Here is a 25,871-nt window from a genome sequence, read left to right as displayed (position 1 = left end):
AGCAAATGAAACAGACCACGAGGGGCTACAATGGGAAGAGGAGAAACAGGCAGGAGCACAGTGCACACTCAGGAGCACAGTGCACACTCAGGAGCACAGTGCACACTCAGGAGCACAGTGCACACTCAGGAGCACATGCAGGTAGTGACATCAATGACCGGACTGAGGAGCGCAAGACTGAAGGACACTTTATATAGGGAACATGAGGGAGCAGACGAGAGGCACCTGGGGTGATCCACAAGAGGGCTGTAACGAGGGGTAAGATTAAACAAGTAACATGTGTGGCTCGTTAGAGCCGCATAAGGGAGAGAACGAGGGAGAAGGGACTGTGATCTTGATGGTATTTTATTATTATTCCCCTCACACTAAGTTGTGCCTTTAATCCGTGCGTGTCTAGCTGCATCTTCCCTCGTGTTGTGCCGGTTTCCTCCCAGTGATTCAGTATCTCTCAATCAGGTGTGCGTAGCGGTGACCCTTCACTGCATATGTGCTTATGAGAAACTCATGGATTGCTGTTTCTTATTAAGTTTCTTGAAGGTTGTCCTGTTGAAGTGTACACGCTTCACCTACTCTGGATGAAAGCAAAGAAAATCTATTAGGCGCCTTTAGGCGATGATTCAGTGCCATTAAAAGCAATATACCTGTCTCTGCAGCAGAATATAGGCACCGTACCTTTATAATTTATTTTTTACTTTCTTGTCTTTATATGAAACTTATTTATGGGTTTGTTGCCACAGAAAAAAATGACTTGTTCTTGTAGCGGACACAGTGCTCGTTACTCCTGAAACCACAAAGATAATCCACTGCTGCATGACATTTTATATGGTAAAATGAACTATATTCTAGTACAAATGACTTATTAAACTAAAAGAGATGCAAACCCCATCCGTCCTTTGTGCCGGTAGCTTCTCGGATAGGTTTCGGACTCCCACAACCCTGCACAGGACAAGCAGGTACAGGAAATAGATTGACAGTGATCAATGAAAAACCTGTCGAATGAATGGACTCAAGGTTTTATGCGCATTGTGATGATCAGGGCGTCGTTAGGTCTATTTTAGGGGGGATCTTTAGCGCCCCCCACCCTCCCAAAAAAAAAAATTATCCCCTCCAAATAAATATTTATTGGCTTAAGTTGTGAATAGTTTTTTATATTAAATATAATAAAATGGTTAACAATACATACGGTAATCTATCCAAATGTCACTTCGCTTCTAAAAATTCACGCTATAATCTATCTTTAGGACCCGGGGGCTGCACTGTACCAGTATTTCAATTGGTTACCAAAAAGTCTAAGGCTGCAGTGGGCGGTGCTTCGGAAGAGAGACTTGAAAGGAGAACTAAGGTATATTAGACAACTTTCAGCTAAAACGGCAAATATGTGCCGCTGTACAAAACTTGGTAATGTGAAAAAGAATGCTACGTTTTTAAGTAGTTAATACAGTAATGTTATAAAGAACACATTTGGCAAAACAGGAGCTTCTCGTCTTACCTTTACCGTTGAATTTTACCTCAGACTACATCCCGCCTTTTTTAGTGAATTTAAAAGCTGGTCTCACGCACTGTAGTCTTTTCGTTGCTGGTAAGATTGAGTCTGGCTGAACTGCCTTCCTTTGTCACTGTAAATTAGAAAAAAAACATAAATTTTCCATCACTATTTATCTAAATTAACCCACTACAAAATATGTCTGTTATGTATAGCTTGTATTAATTCAGGGGGTTGCGCCCCCATAATTTTCAAATCCTAGAGTCGGCCCTGGTGGTAATTATGGGGGTGATTATTTTTTGTAAAGGACATTACTGATGTAAGTTCTACAAAAAATAAATAATAATAAAAAAATCACATATTCCTTGCCTCAAGGACATGTCCCTACCAATATTACGTGAGTACCGTGTGTATTTAGGGCGGGAGGCTGGTAGCAAAATGCCCTAGACAAAAAAATGCCTCAAATCCATACAATGTCTAGTTACTTTGAAGATGAATAGTATAAATAAATAATTTTACAGCATGAGATTCTACCGTGTTACCTATTTAGCAAAATTATTGTAATGGTGCCACCTGGTGGATGGAACATAATAATACAGCCAGAACACTGCGTTGCGTAAAAGAGGTGCAAACGACGGACATGAGTTGAGAAGTGAGATAAAAAAAAAGAAACACGACTCTGAGAAGTGTTCACATCCCCCAGTGACTGGGGAAAACAGGTTTGATGTTATTTGGTCCACAAGGCTGCTGTTGACAATGAATCATTTCTGTTCACTGGAGGCCATAGAAACCTCAAAGAAGAGAAATCCTAATTAGAGCCCTGCATATTTGAGGAAAGGCCCTGGAGAACATGCCTGAGGGTAGCAACTCACTAAGTGGTAATGTAGCTGCCATTTGGTGGGGGGACAAGCCAGATATAATGTCAGAGAGCCTGAGTCAGCTCCCCCTTTGCTGCAGAGATATAGTGTGGTTTGGGGTGTCCTAACAAGTACATGGGAGAGCATTAAGGGCTCTAGGTTGTCCATAGAAGTTGGGGGAGGTTGTTTGTGACATGCCTATATGGGAGCTCTGCCTCTCTCTGCACTCAAAGCCATTAACTGGGTTGATCAGCAAGTAATTTTGAGACTGGGCTGTTGATCTCCTCACAATAATAGAAATTTTAGATTGCAGCTCCATCGAGAGTTCATTAAGGATCTGCGTGCCTGAACTAAATTGTTCTGGAGCTTCCAAAATGTCAAAAGTGGGAGGATGTGGCGCAGATGGCTGTTTGGGGGACCGGTCAAGGGGGGTACTGGTGACTTTCAGCCTCAACGGACAACGCATCGCATTTCCCTACTGAGCCGCATGGAAGTAGGAATCATAGTCACTTCCACAGCGGGCGAGTAATTAGCCCCTGTCACCGGTGCCGTCCCAGTGCTGGGTTGGGGCGGGGGGGTGGATGCAAGGCTGCAGTCTGAGAGCGACACGCTCAACTGTTGGCGACGTGTTGATAGCGACTAAGGGAGACTTTTTTTCTCTTCTGCAAACATGATTGTTTCCATCCTGTTTTTATCACATGTGGTGAAATTGAACTTAATTAGATCCGGATTTTTCAAAAAGATCTTTCCGCCAGATATCATCTGGCAGCAAGATAGTTTATTTATTTCGACGCACCTGTAGAAACTTGTGTGCAAGATGATCAGAGGGAGGCTGCTTGCCATTTTTAATCAGAAACAAAGAAAAGTGAAAGATGTCTGGCGTGGCTTTGACTGTTAGACTTTGGGTACTATTTTATTTAAAGTAGTGTTTCCCAATCCGGTCCTCGGGGACTCTCACTCAGTGCATGTTTTTGCTCCTCCTGAGCCTCCTACCAGACCATCCACATTTTTGCTCCATTTGAGCTTCAGTCTCTGGGTCCCTGAGTATCGGACTGGGAAACGCTCTTCTAAAGAACAGGATTTAAAATTAGTTTCTCCTCTTGGTCAGATATAGGATATACATTTTTCGAAAATGACACTGCGTATGTCGAAGGTCATATTTGGCCTATATTTAGTGCAATATTTGCATTTTGCGATTGTTTTTTGTAGAAGACTGTGGGACTTGAGTGTTATGGTGAGATTTGATGCTTAATTTGAGATCAGAGGATGCTTAATATGTCCTGTGTGGTATGAATTGGAGGACAGGATGAGAGTGATGCCAATTTTAGTGCATTAAAATAGTTCTTTATAACAGAAACCATTCGGAAACACCGGTAAAGAATCTCGAGTACAGTGAACATCTGCAGTTTTTCTTAGCAAGAGACTCGTGACCTTTTCAGAGACTGTTACATATGAGAGCAGTTAGTCTCTAGTTTGCCTTGTCTGCCTCCCAATGAGAACACACAGACATCCTTAGTCTCTCCCCAAGCATCAGGGTCCCTTTTTTGCACCTTAAAATAATAAACCCTGCTGCACTTATTTCAGCTCGTTGTGCGAAATACTGTTAAAGAAATTGTGCATGTTTTCTTCACTCTAATAAGGGATTTCAAATTTCTTTCATTATATCATTTGATGTTCCCCAATCCAGTCCTTGGGGACCCACAGACAGTGCCTGTTTTTGCTCCCTCCCAGCTTCCAGAGCAAAAATGTGTACTGTCTGGCAGGGAGCTCAGAGGGAGCAAAAACATGGACTGGTTATGGGTCCCCAAGGACCGGATTGGGAAACACAAGTTTAAATGATTTAATATGGAAGGGCAGAGTGGTAGCGGTATAGCTTCATGCCTCCAGGGTTGTGGGTTCGAGTCTTGCCCCAGCTCTCTTTGTGTCCATTGTGCATGTTCTCCTTGTAGCTTTCCATCCACGGTCTAGAAACAAGCAATGAAACTTCATAATTGTCAAAAAACTGTACATACCATCTAATTCTGAGTGAGGTTGTGCCCTGCAATGGACTGTCACCAGCTCCAGCATGTCTGCTGCCTTATGGCCTGTGCTTCCTGCAGACTCCACAGAACCTTTCTTTGGGTGTGCTGGTTCTGAAAGCCATATAGATTAATGCAGTGCTTACACTGTAATGTCCCAGATTAATGGATTGTGGTTTTCTCAAGGAGTTTCAAGGACAAACAAATTGACCGCATTGCAAAAACTGTGTACGTCTTCTAATGTGAAATTTATAGCACATCGGAGATGCGGAACATGAAACGCATCGGGTGTCCCCCTCCCCCTGTAGATGTTTCAGGGGAGGGGGACATTGGGAACGAGCTCCTCTAATCACCTGTGCGTGACTTTATTGAGTCACTAACGGCTTTCTGTTAGAATCGGTAGCTTTAAGCAGTGGCCTGACTCTTGAAGCTTTGCACTGCACTCCTTTAACTTGGCAGAATAGTCATTCTGAAAGTCATTTGGATCTCTTGTTTTGTCAGTCTGTTTGCAAGTTTTCTCTGCCAGACTCCTCACCCGTCTGTGATTTGGGGACATGTTAGGTGATGCGAGCTGCATTATGCAGTTTGATGGTATCTGTGCACTAAGGCAACACCCGACTGGAGGATGGAGAATCAGAAGGGAGGAGCCAGCTGGTCTAACATTCTCTACCCTTAATCTCTTTGGCGCCAAACCTGGACTAAAAGCAGGATATCAATCTGAAATCTAATCTTAGGCAAAACTCTTACTATTTCATTTAAGGTACTGATTTTACATCTACTGTCTGCTGTCGGGAATAATCAGCTCAAGACAACACATGGGCGTATGCCCAATTTTATTACAGAGAGATATTACTCTGTGTCGCACTTAATGCCTGGCTTTTATCAGCCATTTTCATCTCCTCTGGTCCCACTTTCTATCCTTTTGAACTTTTTCTCATAAAACCTCGGAAATTAAGTGAAATCTATGGGAGGGGTTAAGCGCAGAGGTCCGACCCCCTCCTGAGAAACGGCGCCGTGATTTATGACGAAATGAAATGTACTTCTGTTGCTCTGATTAGTGGCATCTTTTTTTACCAAGCCGTGAAACAGAAATACCTGCTAAAGCCCAACGCAAACCACAGATAAATGATATCCTCTTCTCTGCCCCCCCCCACCTTTCCCTGCAGCGGTACACCTGGTAAACCGGATACTACACCCCTTCTTCATTTACAATCCCAAGCTCCCAGTGCCTGAACCCAGAGTTTAACGGAGGCTTCACCATATCCCTCCACACCTCGTGCTGATCATGGTAACTCAACGTCAAACCGTGTGCCGTTTTCATTTTAAAATATTTTACTTGCTGTGTTTTGGGACACATTGGCAGTGAGTAGGACAGAAATATTGTTTAGTGAACGTCTCATTTGGGGGGGGGGGGGGGGGAGGCTTGAGGAAAATGACCTTGTCACCCTTATGGAACTTTTTTTCCCGGCTGTGTATGCAGTCCACGCCCCTGCTGACAGGAGCGAGCTGTCCCAATGCCTCTGGCTTCATATCCAGCCTGGAACTTGCTGGCAGGTTTGCGGCGTGTTTATGACGCCGTGAGGAGTGTCGGATGACAGGACCTGTGTATGTGAGTGTCCGAATAGACACCCCCTAGATGTACTGTCGACATGCATATGTGGCCAGAGCGCTTTAATCTTTCTCTCACGGGTTGTCAGCTGAGATGACAGTGAAATGGCACTTGATTTGCCATTTGTGCTAGTACAGGTGCCTAAGAATACTTTAGTTTTAACATATCCCATCCTGTTCTCCTGTGAGACATATACGGGTGGGAGTGAGGCTTGGGGTCAGAGCACAGCTTCAGACATTTATCCGGATCATCTTCCGAGGTTAAGGCTTCAGCGGTGATGCGAGTGCAGAATTTGAACCACACGAACTTCCGGTCACAGGTACAGAGGCCTGACCCTCAGAGCAACTGCTTCTTTGCGTTTTTGAAAAGTCAGCTAGTGTGACGAAAGAGGACCCTGTTGGGACGGAGCGAGGGACCTGCCGGGCGCCTGTGTGCGAGGGTGGATGGTCAGGTGGATGGGGTGTGATAGACTGGGCGGGAGGTGAAACCCAATGAAAGATCAGATGGATTCTGGGAGAAGCAGCCCCAGTAAACAGGATGTCGGCAGAGAGTCTAAGGTAGGGGAATAAGTCAGAACTTCCCACAGACCGAAATGTGGTCAGCAGGATGGAATGTTGCTTGAGCTGCTGATGTGTAACAAGAGATAACGTAAAATCAAAGGTACTGGGTGGGCAGGCGAAGGCTAAATAGTGTTTCACCTCTAAGGGTGACACGACCTTGGTAAGGAAATGACAGGGCGTGACCTGCAATCTGATTGGCACTGGTAAGGAAACGTCAGGGTGTGACCTGCAATCTGATTGGCTCTGGTAAGGAAACGTCTGGGTGTGACCTGCAATCTGATTGGCTCTGGTAAGGAAACGTCAGGGTGTGACCTGCAGTCCAAATGGCTCTGGTAAGGATGTGCCAGCGCATGACCTACAATCCAGTTGGCACCGCGGTTTATTAGGCCTCTGTGATTCTGCAGCCTGGGTGCCTAGAGTCAGGTTTTACTACAGATGTGCGTATACAATCACTCTGAAGGTGTTTATCAATACCAAAAATGTACTTGTATTCTTGGCAGGAGCGTACTTGCTAACTTGCTTCCCAAGAATTAATTTGGACGTAATGAATCGTCGGATTGTTCTCGTTGGCGAGGATGCGACCCCTGCATCCTCGATATTTTGGGTTGGGCAAGAAAGACATGTGGAGATCGTCCATCATACCTACTTCTGTTCTTGAGTATTGGAAGATGAACACAAAAACAAATAAGTACATGTACTGATAAACACCTGGAGTCAATTGGAGACACAGTGATGAGCCGGGAGTTGGGTGAGCATGTGTGATGCTAGTGCGAGCCCTCATCAGCCTGCAGGTGGCGCTATAGAATAAAGCCGACTAGTCCTAGCATCTGCTGGGGATACTCTGATGGTCAGCTGGGAGGGGATGGAGGGTGTGATGGAGGGGAAAAGTGGAAAACCTGCAGGAGGTCCCCACCGGGTCCTGTCTTTGAGTAGTTCACGCACAGTGATCAAGCACAAATTTACCAGAGCCGATCAAAGACCGATTTACTTCCGATCTGGAGCTCTTATTAGTGATCACCAAAAACTGTCAGTGACCGTAAAATAGGTGCTAAAATTGAATAGTGTCAATAAGACAGAGGCTTTCAACCTGGGGCCCATGGACCCCCCAAGGGGTCCATCAGTGGGTTTTTGGGGGTCCGTGATGGTCAGATTAAAAATGAACAATTATGTATATAAACTTGTCTTTTTTTTGTAACTATGTATATGAAACATATAAAAAATATCTATTGCATGCAAAATTGAGTTTATGTGCTTACGTGCATATTTTTGGGAGGGAGTAGCTTTCACCATATTCAAACAGGGGCCCGTGACTCGTAAAAGGCTAAGAACCACTGGCATAAGGCGTCTTGTTGTTCTTAAAGGGGCCCTGTCCCCATTTTCTCTTTTGTTTACATGACAGTTTGTATCACATGTGATTCTATGAGAAAGTCACCTATCAACTTCTTTGTCCTGTGTTGAAACTGCAATCACGCTGTGCTTAATGTTTTCTTAAAATTATTTTAAACTAGCACAGAGGCACAGGCGAAGGTCTTTTCGGAATATGGTGTGTTAGCCAAAGCATGTGAACAACAGTGTATATGATGGCGTGTTTGGGAGAACAGTGATGCACAGAAGGAAGTTATGGCTGGCTGAGAGTTTTTGAGTCTTTATTAATAGGACGAATAGCACTTAGGCGAGGAACTGGCCTCTATTAGTGGGCTGATTTACCAATACATGCCTCTTGATATTGCCAGGTTCCCGCATAAATCTGCGAGGCTGGCCGCTCCCACAAGCCTTTTACATCAACGTGCAGAAGCAGCATAATTGGGTTTTAAGCAAGTCGCAGCATTAAGGGTGATTAAACTGCGGGCCGGGCTGCTCTCGGAGCTTATCGATCCCGGGGCTCAGTTTCAAATGCAAAGCCCTCAGTGTAATGTGAGGGGGGGGTGGGGGGGGACTTATGCCAGAGAGGGTGAACTTGGTGCTGATGGCCTTGGGGGGGCGGGCTCTCTCAAGGGGGTGTTAGAGATCTGAAGGGGCTGAAATCTCATTAAAAGTGGGATACTTGCACTGTCTTATGTATCTCTTAATTGCTTGAAATGACTCAGTCCTTTCATATTACTGTCAATCTCTTTTTACCTCCTACTTACAATCAGCAGTTAGACAGAGTCATTCCGGGGGGGGGGGGGGGGCATAAAGCTAAATTCTCCTCAGGTCGTTTCCATCAAAACACAGCGAACCATGAAAAGTCCCTTAAATGTGATCACTGTTATTACTGAGTCACGGTATCATTTGGCCTGTAACAAGGATCCATCCATGCTCACCATAAATCAGTGATGACAGCTCGTGGGTGCCAAAATGCTTGCTTTCCTCAAGAGTTTCAGCATGTTGAATTCCGATTCTCCTGCAGATGAAAGACCTTCCCAGGATGCACATTGTTTTTATGACTTATGCTGCAGTGCATGTCCTGCATCCGATATTTACGGTGAAATGTTAACTGATTAAAGGTACAGCAGCAGAGCCCCATATGGAATAGTGCCTCCAGTGCTTTAATTGCTTTTCTACCTGCGCGCTCCGTGGTTCTTTCCCCAGTTTCCCCAGTGGTCTTATGCTTCCTGTTCCATGGTGACACCACATGGTAGCCTTTCATATGGTGACACCACATGGTGGCCTTTCATATGGTGACAGGCCGCTCCATCACGACACAGGCAGTCACCTGGACTTGGGTAAAATGCACCATATTGCACTTCTACTGTGATACCTTGAACAGGAAGTACCACAATGAGTTTTGCATAACCTGTCCAGAGGAATAGCATGCATGGTGGTGGGGGGGGGGGTGTTTGTCTAGAATGGGGGGCATCTTTATCTGGCCTCTGGTTGACGGATCAATTTAAACGGTCTTGTCTGTTTTTAAAAAAGAACGTTGATCTTAAAGTGCTGCTTAAGGAGCGTGTTAATTAAGTTGGACGGCTTCATTCCAGAGCAATTGGATCAGGAATCAGGTTCTCCTTTACCTCGCTGTGTTCAGAGTGAAAGTTAATTCCCTTGAGGATTAATCCTGCAGACAATGAATAAATCTGCTTGGGGGGGGGGGGAGGGGGGCTCCTGCCGATGAGTCCCTCAGGTCAGAAAGCGATTCCACGCAGCACTAAGTAATTGCCGTCTATCCACTGAAGGGAGGTGGCATTTGAGCATATGAGGGTTCCTGAGGTGTTAGCACCTCCTACAGGTTGAACAGGTGTCTGCAGTTTGACATAATGACATTGTATGCAGACTTTGTAGTGATTTTATCTGTACATTTAAATGTACACATTTGAGGTCTCCTTACTGTGTTTTTTAGTCCTGAAACTCATTTTTAAGTTGATGAACACCTGTGTGGACAAATTTTTTTTTCCCTGTAGATTACATCATAGTATGGAGCAGATGCATTAGATTAGTTAGTGTAATGCTTTGAAAACCACGGTGGGCAGGACACACATGCTGTGAACCAGACTAGTGTCTCTGGATGCTGAATGGCAGTGTATTATAGGTCTGTCCACTACAGCTTTTGAATACTGATCTCACCAGCACTTCCTTAAGTTACACGTTCAGTCCAACTGCAGTTGGCTGCATTATTCAATGAAATAGGCTCATAACCAGTCAGCTGCTGGGACCAGCACTTGTCCACAGGGCTCATTCCACAGTCCCACATCAGGTCTGGAATTTGGGGGAAAGTCAGCACAGGCTGTGTGCTTTAGCGCTTAGGAAAAACACCGCTGGGGACCGCTGGGATTCCCACAGAATTCACCCCTATCCCGCCCCTGCGAAAATTGCAATTTTTATTGTGCTGCAAATTGCAGCGGTTGTGCTATTGATTTATTAGTTTGTGAAGCTGGTTATTTATCGCAGTGCTGCAGCCTGAAGACGGGGGGCTGGCAGCGTGCCGAGGGAGGGGTTTTTGCTGTGGGGGCTAGTTTCTCAGGACGGCTATCCCTGCCCCCGGCTGGTTTGGGTGAATTGTGTCCAAGGAGCTGGTGCTTTCTCTAGCACTAATTGGATTTTAAATGCAATGTAGATTTTGTGATTTTACATAGTGCCCCCCCCCCAAACGGACTCCCATGGCCATTTTGGTTTGTTGGCTGGCTCCCAGGGGGGCATAGTGGGGGGTCTGCTGGTTCTGCTCACCACTCCACCCTTGACTTGAACATCACGCACAGCCTTCTCCCATTTATCCCATCCATGCATGAGCTTCTGTACTGTAATCGTCCTCGGACTGGGGCGGGGGATGGCTCTGCAGGTTGGAACTCTGTGCCCACAATGGGAAAGTCCCTGGCTGAAATCTTGTGGCTGGCAGTCATGTTACCATTGGACCTCCAGTTGCTCCAGGAACTGGGTGACCTTACTCTCTCACTTGGACAATGGTTTATTAATAATGAGTGTTTGAACAACAAGCGGTGGCCAATACAAATCACAATTTCAGCCTACTTTGCATCCGCATTGCTGACGCTGAGAGTGGGTGTTTATTCTGGATGATTGGCTGGGTTTAAAGAATCCCAGGATGCAATGCAGATCTTTCCCACTATCACCCTTGCGTGCGTGGCCAGGGTGTCCCATGGAGTCACCATCCTTCTGGAAGGCCCACCCATCATTAGCTGGCTTCCTTTAGCTGCACATATATACACATTCAATATACATCAGTTCCCGATGTTGCACTAACATCATATTCAGCACTACTGTGGAGGTCAGGTGATGTCCAGCCCCACAGTGGAGTTCCTCCTAGTGGAGGTCATCCACTGTTTTGCATCCAGATCGTCTTGGCCCCTTTGGCCGCTGGTTAATGGTACTTCCTGGTGAATCTCCCCATCTGCGTCATTTTGATAATTGTATCAGTATGGAGAACGGAGGGGGGGGAGTGGTTATATAAACACGTTTCTTACTTTATCAAGCAAACATAGTAGAAACTGGCTATCAACGGATATGTGTAATGACATTTAGTTCCATACTACTTAAGTAAACAAACTTCGTGGTTTTTCCGAGAGATATTCAAAATACCAAACAGCTTAGTGTCAGTGTTTATTTCTGTAGTGGGCGTGTTTAGTGTTATCTCAGCACGTGTCCTTAAAATGCCCTCAGTGTCTTTTAAACGTTACTTATCTGTGCTTCAGCTCTGCAGGCACTTGGGAGAAGTCAAACGCCTTCAAAATGGGACACTCGAGACTGACGCGGATAAACGATCTCGTTAGAGCCCAAATCTCTCTTCTTACAAATTACATAGCCTTGTGGTGGTAAATATTCAGTCTGCAAATGGGTTTCTTAAAGGTTCTGATGCTGTTTGTTCTTGCTGGAGAAAAAGTTAAAGGGCAGATATATTAGAGATCAACAGCACGATTTATCACATCTAGATGGAATCAGAATATTCTTTATCTGTACAATTCAGCACATTCATATTTGACTAAATCACTGTTGGACACCTTCCCATATCAGATTTACATTTAACTAACTGCCTATTTTGGACTTATATTATCGTTTCATTCACTGTGGGCTTCACATCTGTCTGAGTTGCACATTCATACAGCTTCATATTCAGTTGGAGTCATTCAGGATAAATACTTCGTTCAAGGGTCCAAAAGTATAGGCTCTGTGCTGCATTTTGTGAGGTTTCACCTCTTGTAAACCCACACGCTGCAGTCCTGCCTGCCTGACCTCAATCAGCCTGCTGCCTCTCCACCACCCTCCTCCGCATCTTTCCCTCTTTTCTACTCTGTCCTCAAAACTCCCCAGTTTACCAGCACTTAATTCTGTCCCAGGTCTCACTTTGCTGCAAATATAGAGGAATTAAGCCAGCTCACCCTACATCTTGCCAAAACTCTGCACCTCTACCCTTCATCCTCTTTCCGAATCCTAGCGTGAAGTCAGGGTCCATTCAAAGCTGGGCCTTCCAAAGGAACAACCCTCCTGCTCTGTGACCTAGCCACCCCCCGGTGATTATTCTCCTCGCCTGGTCCACAGGATGTGACATCATTGACCTCACGATCCTTCAGACATCCGTGGATAAGCCTGGCGTCACGGGGCTAGGATTAACTTGCATCCTTTCGTCCTCTGAGGTGCAACTAGGTGACCTTGCACGTCTTCCCCTCCTCACCGCAGACCTTCAGTTCCCCGAGGGCTCTTGTGAGGAGAGCTAATATGTCTGCCTGCATCCTCACTGCATCCCCCCCCCCCAGGCTCATTGCCTCCCCCCCCCTCCTGACATTGCCTGCCCACCTGATCCAGACCATTAGTCCTGCACCCCCATCCCCTGGCGCGGTTTCTAGGATGTGTTGGGGAGTCGGTCAGACTCACCCAGAATCTCCTCTCTCTCTGTCAGCTGCCACCTGAAGGCTAAATCAGGTTTGAAAGCCTAGGAAAAAGCCACATACAACCTGTGTGGTTTTTAACAAACTTTATACCCCACGAGGTCACTGCAATCCACCACTGTGACCTCTTACTCCCCCTTTCTCAAGAAACAGAAATTACACTCTCTCTCTCTAACTCCTCAGGCTGTGGAATCGCCTCTTCTCCAAGAAATAACCCATAATATCTCAAAACTGCAGTTTAATGGGATATTTGGTTCAATTTCTGCTGCTCTACCGGTGTATGTTATTACTTAAAGGACACCCTTAAACCTTTTTAATGTAGAGCTGTATGAGAGCAGCCAGCCTCTAAAGCTGACCTGTTAATTTGCTTTTACTGCAGTGTGTCTTTACTTTGTGCTATATGTGCCTAATGCTTGTATGTGTCGACCAGTAGGTGCTGTTTGATAAAAGCTCCATCTGAGTGTATGTAAGTGCACTTAGCTGATCGACTAGCACATGCCAGCTAGAGGGATGCGTGTGGAAATGTTGTGCAGGCAATGCTGCTGGGTCACTTCCTTTGAACAAGGGTCTGTCCACTAATCCACCCAACGTTAAACACGCTATGCTTATTCCTTGTTGATAGCTGGACAGTGACTGGTGATATAGTCATGCTATTGCCATCTAGTGGCTAGACGTAAAATGATGTTCTTTTTCTTGAACTGTTTTCGGGGGGACAAAATACACGTTCTATACTGGCATCAAATGTGTCTGTTAATCATATTAATTTCTGAGATCTGCTCCTTTATGTGCAGTATTTAGCATCAGGCTTGCGTCGCCCCCAGTGGTGTACCTGCAGTTATCCCTAGCTCTGCCCCTCGTCATGTGATTACCTTTTAGTGCCACCCTCTGGCCTGAGGCATTCTGGGCCTCCATCATCTCCACTTTAGCTCCCACAAGTCTCTGCTCACTGAATCCTGTGTGGGAGGCGTGGGGGAGAGCTACCAGCACCCCTGTTTAAATCCCGTTTTAAATTGCTCTGTCAAACGCACATGCATATAAGTGTAGATTTATGCATCCCTGGACTCTTGCAGCAGTTACTTCAATGAAATGGATGCAGTCCAGACAGTTAGTGGAATGTGATGGTACCTCACAGAATCCACCCTGTAGGGCTGTGGTCACATTATTCAGATGTAATGACTGTCTGACCAGCCACCATGTGGTTGAAAGAAAGGGATGAAAGAAGTGAGAGTTTCACCCCACACAAAAGCTCTAGAATAAACTAATTAACAGTTTAATCAAAGTAAACTAGCCTCTCTGTGTACTGCCTTTGTTAAGGCTCCAGAGGTATTTTGGACTGGTCCGTGTCTGAGCCCACCAAACCCTGAACGGTGGATTTATCAAACCGATACGGGAGGGGTTGGGGGTGTCTTGTTACTCACTGCTGACCTCTACTGGATGCTGATCCCAAGTGCTTCATGCAAAGGACCATGTGTGGAGTCCAAAACTTGTTTTATGTGGACAAGACGCGGAGAATATGTGACCATTATCATCCTCCAGTCCAGAGAGCACATGGGGTGTTGATGGGTCAGGACTTTTGAAGGTTAATGAGATTATGGGGTTGTCACTGACAGGAGAGTCAGGTGACCTTAGTTATACGTATTGATTCCGATGTCCTGACCAGAGAGAGACTCAGAAGCACGGCAGATTGCACAAAAGAAAATAGTTAATGCGTCCTGAATACCATAATCCTGAAATCTATATAAAGGTCAGATCTCTAAATGTAAATTCCTCTGCTGCTATTTTCCGTTGGCTAAATCTGACCTCCGACCCAAGAGTATGTAAATCTCTCCACACTTAAGCAATGACCTTCACCTGGATGCGTGGACTAGAAAAAAGATGATAGATGAATTGTGGAACGTAATCGCTCCACTGTCCACATTGGGGTGGCGTGGTTCAGACCCCCTGCGGGCGGCTGCACAAGCCGCGCCAGATGAGTTTATTCCCGGAGCATAAATAGTAGGACTCCTTCCACACATGGGCTATTCACAGCTGCCCTCCTGTACCATTGCTCCTTCTTTTTGAGGAATGGCTCCATTCCTGATGGCGGGGTGTGATCCCTCCGGCAGCCGTTCACACCAGCCCTCATCGTACGTTACAGCAATATCAGCAACTCACTATAAAATCAGCCCTGACCTATCTATCAGAGTCTGGCCAACTTATCACAAACTTCACTGTTCAGTCACAGTCAATTGCTCTGCTCGCCCATACAAGCATATGTGATGGTTAGGGAAACGAGATGGATCCAGTCTGATGGAGGGGTCTGCTGTTGTACCTTTGAAGGGTTTCTTTTCCTGAGTCGCTTTAGGGACTGTTCAAGCAACAAAGTGTAAGACTGGAGTAGCAGGCTGAGGTACTGATGATTGTGTATGCTGTAATCTTGGTGACAAAGCGAACATGCCGTTGAAGGTCACTGTCACCTCTGCTCACAAGCGGCTGCTGACTCTCAGGTCACTATCCTTGGGGTGTGTATTGATCTGGTGTCATTGGATTGCTGCCTACGCGTGATTTATCTAAAACACATAATTAAGGGTCTCCAAGTCATGATGCGATGATCTCCAGGCGAGCAGCAAATCCCAGCAGAATTACTCCTGTCAGACAGAGAGCCATGTGGAAGATGAGCACTCCTAATTACACAGGTGAAAGGCTGGTCGAATGTGCATGGCCATGCTGCTTTGGTGATTGGACAACGCACCAAGCATGTGTAGATAAGGGACATACTGATTGGACGGCTCAACTTGACCAATTAAAGGAAGGAGGGAATGGAATGGGTGGGTCAATCAGCTTTTACAAATATGATAGGGGTGCAGAAATCATAAAAATTAGGTATGAGGGAATAAAACAGTCAAACAGATCTAAGGCCAGAAGCCTTAGTAGTAGCCTTTGAGTGGTGTATGTAAACTGACCTTGACCAGCCGTGTGTGTCGAATTTCTGGCCAGCTACCAAAGCAGGTGTATATGAACATATGCAGAAATAAAAGCTCATTACAGTAAGTCACACACTCCCGACACACAGATGTCACACGTCAGGTAAATTTCGCCGCTCTTGTGCTTGGTGATGCGAGCACACTGATCTGCTCTCCCCATGCGTAATGACACTGGTGTGTGGCATCAGCTCCCTTACATTTCAGCAGCTACGCTCGTTGAGATCTGGGGTCTGTCCCAGGAAGCAGAGGCTGAATGGAGGAAGACATTCTCTATGGGTCGCTTGATTGTCAGAGGACTCAAATGTCAATTTAGTTTCTTTGTGAACTATGTGGGGGGGGGGGGGGTGTATATTGAACCCTGCACATGCATAACATGGGTTTCATTCACCCGAGATCCCTGAGGCAGAGAGCCACCGACATGTGATCTGGGGTTTGGGTCCGTTCATCCCAAACCCTGTATTATGCCCTACGGTGCTGGAGATAAATTTACAGGAAATATACTGCAGGTCTCCTTCTTCATCAAACATTCTGTTGCACTGCCTTTACCGACCAGGAGGGGGCAGTATAAGCATGCATGTACGATGACAGTGGGCTTTGAGCCGGCAGCCAGCTCCCCCCAAACTCCACCACCTGGGTTCATCTATGAACAATACAACGTGATGTTTGATGTCATTGTGTTAATGGCTACAGTCTGAAGGACACACTTCCTGTACCCTGCAGATGAAAAACTTGAAGGTCTCATCTGTATGTATGTTTGAGAGTCCTTTTTAAAACCTGGCATTGGACAGTGGGTGGTTTGCAGTACTGTACTCCTGTTTATCGCTGGAGCAGCATCCATATGCACGTTCCCTTACCTGTGGTGGTGGTCCCTGCTGCCACCCCCCCCCCCATGAGGCTGACCTCTGGCGCTGCAGGAATTATGGGGATGCCCGTTGAACCATGAAACAACATTACTCTCACTGTCCAGGGCTCTCTGAGTGTGGCCTCTTTGCTGCTGTTCTGTCTGTTAGTTTATAACAGCTATTGCTTCTTAATTGATGTCTACGGTATCGTTATAATATCGCTTCCACCAATGTCTGCACGTGTTTGCTCTTATTTGACACTCATCTCATCTCTGCCCCCTGGACATCTGCCTGTTGCTAGAGCCTTGAGATCTCGGCTGAGCTGTGACTCAGGTTCTCGTGTTTGCTGTTGTTCTTTCCATTGACCCCGTGACTCCCGCTCTTCTGTCAGGCCTTGGCATTATGAGTAGAGTTGCGACAGTTAGTGTGCGGCTCTTCTCTCCACTTTAAGCTCCAGGATCACCACCAGCCTGGATTAGCCATTTCACCAGCTCTGTGCTTTGCTGAAGAGATTTCAGGTTAAGTACCTGCTCAAGGCTATAACAGCTCACTGACTTCTGCTTAAAGGTACAACAGCCAGCTGCCTTCTGTGGAACTGAACCCGCGACCTGACATGCTTCAGCTCCTCTTTTGTTCTTCCTAAACATGGCAGTTCCCCAACTTGACATCAAGCAACAGATTGGCCAAATTGTTCTCAATTAACCCATCGATTTCATGAATCAATTCCCGCTCGTTACAATCTGCAAACGAACAGCAGTGTGTGGATCTGCATACGCCTGCTAGGTTCATAGCGATGACTGTGTCTTCTCTACACCCGCAAAAGCTGCCTTGGTGCTTGATAGTGACCCCGATGAACAGAAATGGAAATGCTTATTATTAACCTGAACCCAGTTGGCTCTGGAGGTCGGGCCTGAACCCTGTGCGGCTGGAGGCCGGGCCTGAACATTGGCGGAAAGTGTGGGTCAGTTCTGTTTAAGATCAGAACAAACACAGCAGGACAAGAATTAACAGGAGATTTCAGTCGAGCTCATTAACTGCACTCCTCTACGGCTGAACGTCGCATTTCTGTTAGAATTCAGTCTTTATTGATCACAAAGTGTCTGATATTATTTTCAACAACTGGACAAAGACTTTTTATTTGTGAGTTGTACGGAACCCCCCCCCCCCCCCCCCCCCCCCCGTATTTATAAGCTATTGTTTGTGATGCATTCAGTCTCGTTATGTCTTTCAATGCAGTTGGAACGTTTCCAGTTAAACACTCTGTGCTGAATCCGCCTTATAACTGCAATTTTTAGTCTTAAACATTCTCTTGGTTTATTTTGGCCAAAAAGGCCGTTTCGGACACATTCCCTGACATCTTATCTCCAAGCAAGCTTGTTTCCTGATAGCCTTTCTGTTGAATGTACATAATTATTAAACTCTGCAGCTCTGTATCTGAGAAGGTTTACAATTTTTGCATGACACAGGATAGTTACAGAAGTTACTGAACAGCTGCAGGTGACTTGCAGGAACTTTGGAGAAGAAAATGTTTCTTTCCCCCGCTTCCCGGATTCGAACACACACATGATCACGTCCAGTTCCACAGGAAATGGAATGTTCTGAATGGTCATGCTCTCTTTCATGGGACTCAACTCACAGAGGACCTTGTTAATTAAGGGACATAATTAAACAGCTTCTGTATTTAAGTAGGGCCATTGTTGTTTTTTTTTTAATATATATATATAACGTGACTATTTTTAATAGTTCCAGCTAGCACACTGAGATTCCTGGGGGGGGAGGGGGGCAATTTTCAACCTAATTGTGGTGTGTGAAATGTGAGGCTGGATGAAAGGTCTGAGCAAAAAGACTGATACTAGTTCTCTGGTGACAATCCCAGTTTGAATCAGGGGCATGTTGAACTGGTGGTGGATTTGCTGTGATTTCCGCAACAGAGGCTGGTTTATGTCGTGTTAAAGGAAGGATGGTTATGGTTATGATTGAGCCCCTCGTTCTTCATTTTTAACTGTGCATTCCAGTGTGAGGATATGGGTGTGGCACAGGTGTGACCACATGACAGCAGGGAGGCGGCGCTACGTGTCATTGCAAGGCCACTTGATCTGTCAAGGACCCCAGACATTTAAAATGAACTTGGATAATTAAATCCAGGCTAATCTGTAATACTAAATGCCACTGGATTCTTTAATGTTAAAATCACTTAGTTTTATTAACATTTAGTGTATCCTGTGCTGCTGTGAATTAGAAAATGAAAATTATCATTTGAAAAATTGTCCATGGATTATTAAATTATCTTCAGAGACTGTTAGCTCTTCATTTACTCGAGCAGCTTGAGCCAGGCAGCGCTTTGACGATACAATAGCAAGGTTCCCTCTGGAATTTGAACTGTTAACTGGTTAAAAGTCAAGCCGCTTAAGCACCTCTTGCTTCCTGTGCTTGTAACAAATCAACCTGCTTCTGTGGACCTGCAGGTGACTTTTCAGCAGGACACCGTTTTTGCTGTGACCTGCTAGGGTTCAGGAATGTCAGCAGATCATACGAGGTGCCGTTCCGGTATCGGATTCTCCCCCCCCAATGCTCCTTAAGTGTCTGCTTCCAGGTCCAGACTTGCTGACAGCGGGACAAAGGAAACACAGGAGAGGGAAATTAAGTAATTAACCATTTGGCCCATTCAGAAATTAAACTTCCATTCACCGCTATTACAGTGAAGTATGTTTGCCCAATAGCATTATGGGAGTCCTTTAGCTCAGTGCAGTGTCAGTTAATATGTGGTGTGTTGATAATAGCAAATAAAATTGCAGGTGAAAAAATGTACTCTGAGCAGGAAAGGGAGCTTAATAAAAATCTTAATATCCTTGATTCAAGGTTAGTGGTTAAAGTCACCGCGGTGTTACTGCCACGTAAATCTAGCCAAAGACAAACTGTTAAACGTAACTAGGTTAATTTAGCTTAGTATTGAAGATCTTCAATTGCAGACGATCCCCAATTGTGTGTATTCATTACACCGTACACTTGGCTACCAGTTCAGTTGTTTCTGAGTCGTATCCATTTAGCTGCTGGTTAAACAGAAGAGCCGCGTGGAGCCGTACAGTGGAGTTTAGGAGGTGACGATGATGGCCAGCGTGCACCACTCCCTAATGTCGGCGCCCCGTGAAATGCCCGCGGGTGTCGGCTTTCGGGACAGCTAGTGCCACACTGTAGCGTAATTGAATTTCCTCCCAGATAAGCTGAGTATCTCTCCTCCTGTAGCGGGATCTGACAGCCCTGTCTCCCGCATTACCGGCCCCCGTCTGGAATGTCAGCGCGGCTTGCCTTTCTTGCAGTAAACCCGCACGCTGCCACCACTCCCTCTCTCCCGCCTGGCCCTGATCGCCACGGCACGGGCGGCCCCATAGAGGTTAGAAAGCCGTGCTGGGGGGGGGGTGCCCGGCCGCCTGCAGTGTCGCATTACGCTTAAAAGGCGAACGCCATCTGGAGAGAGAGACACGCGAGCCAGTAGCTAAGTAATGGACTTACGGCGAGCAGTCCCAGAAGGGCCCGCTAATGCCTCGTTAAGAAACTGTTGATTCTATTTTGCCCCGTTTTTATTGCCACTAAAATGCTGCTATTGTATTACCAGGAAGGACAAACAACCGCATGGTCACAGAAAAATAGGGTTTAATACGTTATCGTGGGCCAGTTGCCTGACAGCACTGGGTGCGGGGGGTGCGGGTGGTGGTTCAGAGTTAGGCCTGGACTCCGTCTACTCTGCTGGCTGCATCAAGTGAGGGATGAGCTGTAGCTTAACACAGCCAGTCAGAAGTGGTAAAATAACAGTCATTTCTTCGATGTGAAAGATCTCGCGATAATGTTTTGGGGCAACTTCCTGTGAACTCCCAATCTCAAACTGCCAATCTCACTCAATCTGTGGGTCGGTTAAAAATTACAATTCCGTACGACCCCACACGTCCCGGCAAACCCAAAGTCTGACACTCCAACCAGCTGGAACCTAAAGGCCCATGTAGGTCATCAGGCGGCCGGGGTCTAATGAGCGGCGCTTTGTTCGAAGGTCGTTAATGATTAGCTCGCCGTGACGGGCCCGTTTTGTCATGGAGCCCATCTGCATTTGCAAGAAGCTGTTTGTGGTCAGGAATCTCTGCCGGGACGTGGACCGTGGCTTGGTCGGCCCCTGCACCACCAGCAGGGAACACGTCAACCTTCAGTGGGAAGAGGAAAGATTATCCCGGGTTCGCGGCAGGAAGTCGGCAAGCTGGCATCCATTAGGTGGATAGGGCGGCGCGAGGGGGGGATGCCGTTGAGGAAAGTGGGCTGTCAGGTGGGCCTGTGATAACATATCACTGGACAGGCCTCCATCCGCCTCGGTAATGGCGCCTTTTTTTAGCAGGCCTCCCAACACGCCCCTCTAATGATGGACTCTCCCGTCTCTGAAAATCCCCGCTCGCACCGACGAAGTCTCGTTTCTTGGATTAAACACCTCCGTCCCAATGCAAGTCAGAGGCAGCTATTAACCAACCTCCCATTTCTGCTGTAAACAGGATAAATTGAGTCCAGGGGTGGAGGGAATGAGAGATAGAAGACCTGCCTTTGTCTTCCCCTTCAAATTAATTGTTTTTTAAATTCCCCAATCTATATTTGGAGTCACACGCAGCTCGTGCTAAATGAGACCGGGGGAAGGGGGTGGGTCCGGCAGTGATTGACAGTGACAAGGACCTGCCACAGCGCCTTGTCCTGCAGGGAGGCTTCCAAGGACACCTATCAATCAGTGAGGAGCCAGCTAGGGGGGAGGCAGGGTGGAGTCACCCGGGGAATCATCAGGGGCTAATGATGTAGCGCAGGATGGCGGCTGTGGGGCCGCTTTCCACCCCGGCCTTTGATAAATGAACCATGGGACGAACAACGGCACACAGTGCCGCACATGTCTGTTATAACGAATCCCCTACCGGGGTGGGGGGGCATCCCATCCAGGCCATAAACAAACCCGGTTGGTCTCCTCCAAGGCTACGACCGGTACCATATGCGGAAAAACAATCAACTGAACTGCATGTTTCGGGCCGAGTGATGCTGTTTTGTTACACTTCAGGTTAATAATCTTAAAATTATGGGGAAATATGATGCCCTGGTTCCAGACACTATCCTGGGAATACTGCTATGGGATTTGGGTCGAGTTGATCAGAACCGGTGTTGGTAGAATGCCTGTTTGAATTAAAGGACAGTGTCTTCCTCTTGAGTACATGGACTCTCATCTTCATATCTAGTTTGGTTCTGTACTGTTGGTCTCAGTTTAAATATTTCCACCAATATAGATATTATACAGTAGCTAGTTAGCTAGCTATCAAGTCAATGCTAGTCTGCTGCTGCTAGCCATAGCAACCTTATTTTTGGTCTTAACCAGCAGCCTGATAATCAACTGGAATCAAATTTTGACATGTTGTGTGCCCAGAGCTGCTGCAGTTTCATGTGTGCACAGAAATCATTGACCGTAGCAGCCAGCAATCTGGTAATTTCACCCCAGCTCCCGTGGGCATCAGTTTGGTAGCCTGGGACCGTGTGAATACCTGAACGGCAAAAAAAGGGAGAAGGCGAAATGAACTGATGGCAAAACGCATGGACCAGACCAACAAAAGCTTCAGGCTCGTGCTGGGGTATTGAACGCTTCATGTCGCGTCTTCTGGGGTATTGATTTTTGTTGTTTTTTTTCCCTTTAAACCTGCGGTGATATCAAAAACACAGTTTTCACTGAATTCATGTGTGAGGCAGCTGCTGGTTAGAGGAGAAACTGATTGTATTTAGGGTTTGAAAAATTCTTTTAGAGAAATTAAAGCATGGAAGCATTTTGCTTAGGAGTGAGAACAGAATACTCGTTATCAGGGAAGATTAGGCAGGCGGATGCATTCCATAATTATAACACATGGACTAAGATGGAAGGCTGCCTTTCAACCAACGCTGGTCTTCGGGTCTGGCGACGTCTTTGGGTGTCGAAATGGGCTGCAGTCCCTTAGCGTGGTCTCCAAGGAGGCGGAGCTTCTCCATGCAAGATGAAGCGCAACATCGCCCAGAAATGCCCCCCCCACACACACACGCCAGCCATGCCCGCCGGCCATCAATCATCATTAACCCACCGGCCCCCGCCGAAACAAACCGCTGACCCCATCACATCTGGCCGCCGCCGTGGAAACGGCAGCTGGGTGATTGTGGCGGCTAGGTGTCGACCGCGTGCCCCCTGGGGCAGAGCCGGGGACCAGATAAATAGCGCTGTCGATCCACAGGACGCGACGGCGGGACGATCTCTTGGCCTTTCCGCTAAATCTCCCTTCCACTCAATTAACGCGGCGACGTCCAAATACCTCATTTATTTTCCATGTGACTAATTTTTATAAGACCTGAAAATTGCATAAACCACCCCTGTGACATTGGGGCCCTTTCTGGAAATGGTCTGCAGAGAGCCTTGAGCGCTCAAAATCACTGGGATAAGGAGGCCCTTATTTTTCACCCGAACGGTATCCGATGTCCATAAACGTTAATTTGAGTTTTTTCTTGGCGCTATAGAGGTGCTTCGCCAGCTAAGAAAGCCGAATAAATGTGGATGTTTTTCCACCAGAAACCGCACAGAGGATAGACTGTGTAACGTGCAAGAGTGCTGCAGGGCATGATGGGAAGGCAGGGGGGCACCTCTTTGTGCTTTTTCAAAAAATGTTATTTTTATTTTTTGGTCTTTCGTCTTTTGAGGCCTCTGGGGGTGCCCTGTATGCCGCCTCCCCATGGTGATGTTTCCCAGGATGCCACTGTGTGCCAATGGCAAGGTGGTGGTGGGAGGGAGGAGGGGGCACAGTGTGTGGGATGGGGGGGAGGTAGGCCATAGCTTTTCAAATCACACAGGGAAGCAGGGGGTGGCTGGGGGATGGGGGGGGGGGGGGGGGGGGGGCAGGTGATGTCGGCCCCCCTGCAGAGGTTTCCTGAAGGGTCTGGGTTCAGTAACAGCCCGCCCCCCCCCCATAATCCATTTACTCCGGAAAAGAAGAAAACATAATGTGTGGATAAGCTTAAGGTACCTCCTCATCTATAAACGATATTGTCTCTATAAACGATAAAAGTGCCTCATTAGATGTGTCAGCAAACTAACTGGCTAATTATACTATTCCAGGAAAAACCCCAAACAGAAGGCGATGACGCCAGCTTCGGTACCCTGATTAATATGCTTCATGTCTGATGTGTTTCCGTGTGCCTTTGTCTCCCCGGTCCATATGCTGGCCTGCCGCTGCCTGTCCCCCGACCGCAGGTTACAGGCTCCCCATATGCTCTGCACGGCCTGATTGATTAGGCGCAGGCCCTGTGTTCTGCTATCCGGCTGACCTTTGGGGTCTTGCGCTCGTCACCTTTGTCCACGCCAGCGGGGAGAGGGGGAGGGTCAGTGGCGTGGCCGCTTCCCCGGCTCATCTGGTATTCTCCCGCTCCGCGTCCCCCTCCATCCCAAAGTCATGATCAAAGTCAGCGGGCTGGCGCGGCAGTGGCGGCGCGCTGAATACCAACCATATGTAGATGGCCACCACCGCCTCTTCTCCCTTTCTTTTCATTCTCTCTTTTTTTCTTCCTCCCTCTCGCTCGGCGCGGAAGGCGGCCCGACGGAATGCAGAGAGCACGGCTCAAAGCAGCTTCCCAGATGGCCGAGCAGGCAGACAGCCGGGCCGCTTTGTGACGCGCTCCAACTCAGAATGGAGGGCAATGGGAAGCAGAGGCGGGGGTGTCTTGTGGCGCGTGGGGGGTTTGAAAAATGCCGTTGCGTGCAGCTGAAAGACTGTTGTGCGCCGAGTGTCCTTCATTTTGTCCGTGTGCCTGTAGGGGGCATCCTCCCTTATGTGTGACCTCCCCCCCAGGCTTGGAACCCCCCTGCCTAGTCAGCATGTTCGGGGGAGAGGCGGGTTGGATCCCAGCTGTGTGACACTGTAATTTGCCTACGCATGGTGACCACCTGAGAGGCTTGACATCTCCGGGGCGATCGTGCAATATATGGGACAGGTGCAAACTCTAATCCTCACATATCCCAAAAGACTTAATTGCACAACTTCACTGACATGTTTCTTTTGCTCAAAAAAAGAAAAAAAACAGCAAAAAAAATTAAGCTTCTTATTCACAATATATACACAGGACATGAAGAAGTATTTTAAACTTTTGGCTCTTCCATTTAGAGTGTACCATTTCCTTGTCCACAAACCAGTAAGGAATACTGGTGAACAAGTGAATTTATTTTGCCTGATGACTGAACTCACGTTCTGAATGGTTAATCTGTGCGTCGAGAACACACAAGAGCGTGAACAATTGGAAAGTCTAGGTGGGTAACAGGTTTAAAAATGTGTCATATTCCATAACTATCCAATCAATTTCAAAGTAGGAGATCACAAGCAATGCTATGAATTCTGTTAATTTAGCCAGGCAGAAAATGTTTTGCTTCAATGAAGTTCTATTTTTCAACCTAAGGGTGGTGCTGTTTTGCACAACACTTTGTCAGACATTTTTTGAAAAGTCACACTTTTTTGGTTTCACATAAAATTGGTTGTTGTAATAATACATTAAAGTCCTGCTTTAACTGTCTTCCTAAAACCGCCACTCTCTTCAGTCTGTATCTAAAAAGACCCTCACACTCGCAGAGAGTAGAGACTGAGAGCTGTCGCTGCGTGAGAGCTGGCCTCTGTGACATGCTCACTGCAGCCTTGGCTCACTGTGCTGTTTCATATCTCAGTGATTTACAGGTGGGGCATCACAGCTTATTTAAAAACTCTTTTAAGAGAGACACGGGGAACAAGACTGAGGTCTGCAATAATTCACACCGGCGGCGAGGGTCATTACTCATTAATTACCAGAGGTGGAAAGTTCAGGTCCAGAAAGTACAAATCCAGACCAAGGTTTTGTTTCAACCAACCACTTGAGTGTAAAAAGTCACAGTCACAGAGTACTCAGCTGGTTGGTGGAAACAAAACCTTGGTCTGGATTTGTACTTTCTGGACCTGAACTTTCCACCTCTGTTAATTACAAAGAAAGTGTATCTTTGCAAACATGCATAGAGGATCTTACTTTAGAAATGCAAGTGCTGTGTTTTTCTGAAGATACTCTGAGGAAGGGGTGTCACTGTGACCACAGACCTTTGGGACCTTGGGTCTGATTCCTGGCCCGTCACTGGGTGTGTAGACTGTTCATGTGGGTTTGCCTGAGTGATTATATGAAAGGACAGATACATAA

General features: G+C 46.8%; 1 protein-coding gene and 1 long non-coding RNA gene across 11 annotated transcripts in view; one reads left to right on the top strand and one right to left on the bottom strand.

Annotated features, from left to right (window-relative positions):
* Nucleotides 1-365: 365 nt before the first annotated feature.
* On the bottom strand, nucleotides 366-1,591 carry LOC125746604 (uncharacterized). 2 transcript variants are annotated; one of them, XR_007399014.1, is made up of 4 exons: nucleotides 1,490-1,591; nucleotides 882-936; nucleotides 673-781; nucleotides 366-571 (listed from the first exon to the last, which is right to left on the bottom strand). It is a non-coding gene; the product is annotated as an uncharacterized LOC125746604 (long non-coding RNA). The 2 variants fall into 2 exon arrangements; XR_007399015.1 differs by having other exon boundaries at nucleotides 366-566.
* The window catches only part of LOC125746603 (ephrin type-A receptor 5), a 114,880-nt gene continuing 90,309 nt past the window's right edge, over nucleotides 1,301-25,871 (top strand). For 7 of the 9 annotated variants that reach the window (XM_049020775.1, XM_049020778.1, XM_049020776.1 and 4 more), the window contains exons 1-3: nucleotides 1,301-1,342; nucleotides 5,525-5,646; nucleotides 5,839-5,967. The gene's annotated coding sequence lies outside the window, so the exon portion shown is untranslated. The remainder of the gene's footprint in view (nucleotides 1,343-5,524; nucleotides 5,647-5,838; nucleotides 5,968-25,871) is intronic. The other 2 variants (XM_049020774.1, XM_049020772.1) reach the window with 1 other exon arrangement.

The sequence above is a fragment of the Brienomyrus brachyistius genome, chromosome 7, assembly GCF_023856365.1.
Source record: "Brienomyrus brachyistius isolate T26 chromosome 7, BBRACH_0.4, whole genome shotgun sequence".
NCBI lineage: Eukaryota > Metazoa > Chordata > Actinopteri > Osteoglossiformes > Mormyridae > Brienomyrus > Brienomyrus brachyistius.
Note: the sequence above shows the minus strand (reverse complement) of the source record. Positions and strands in the feature narration are given on the sequence as shown.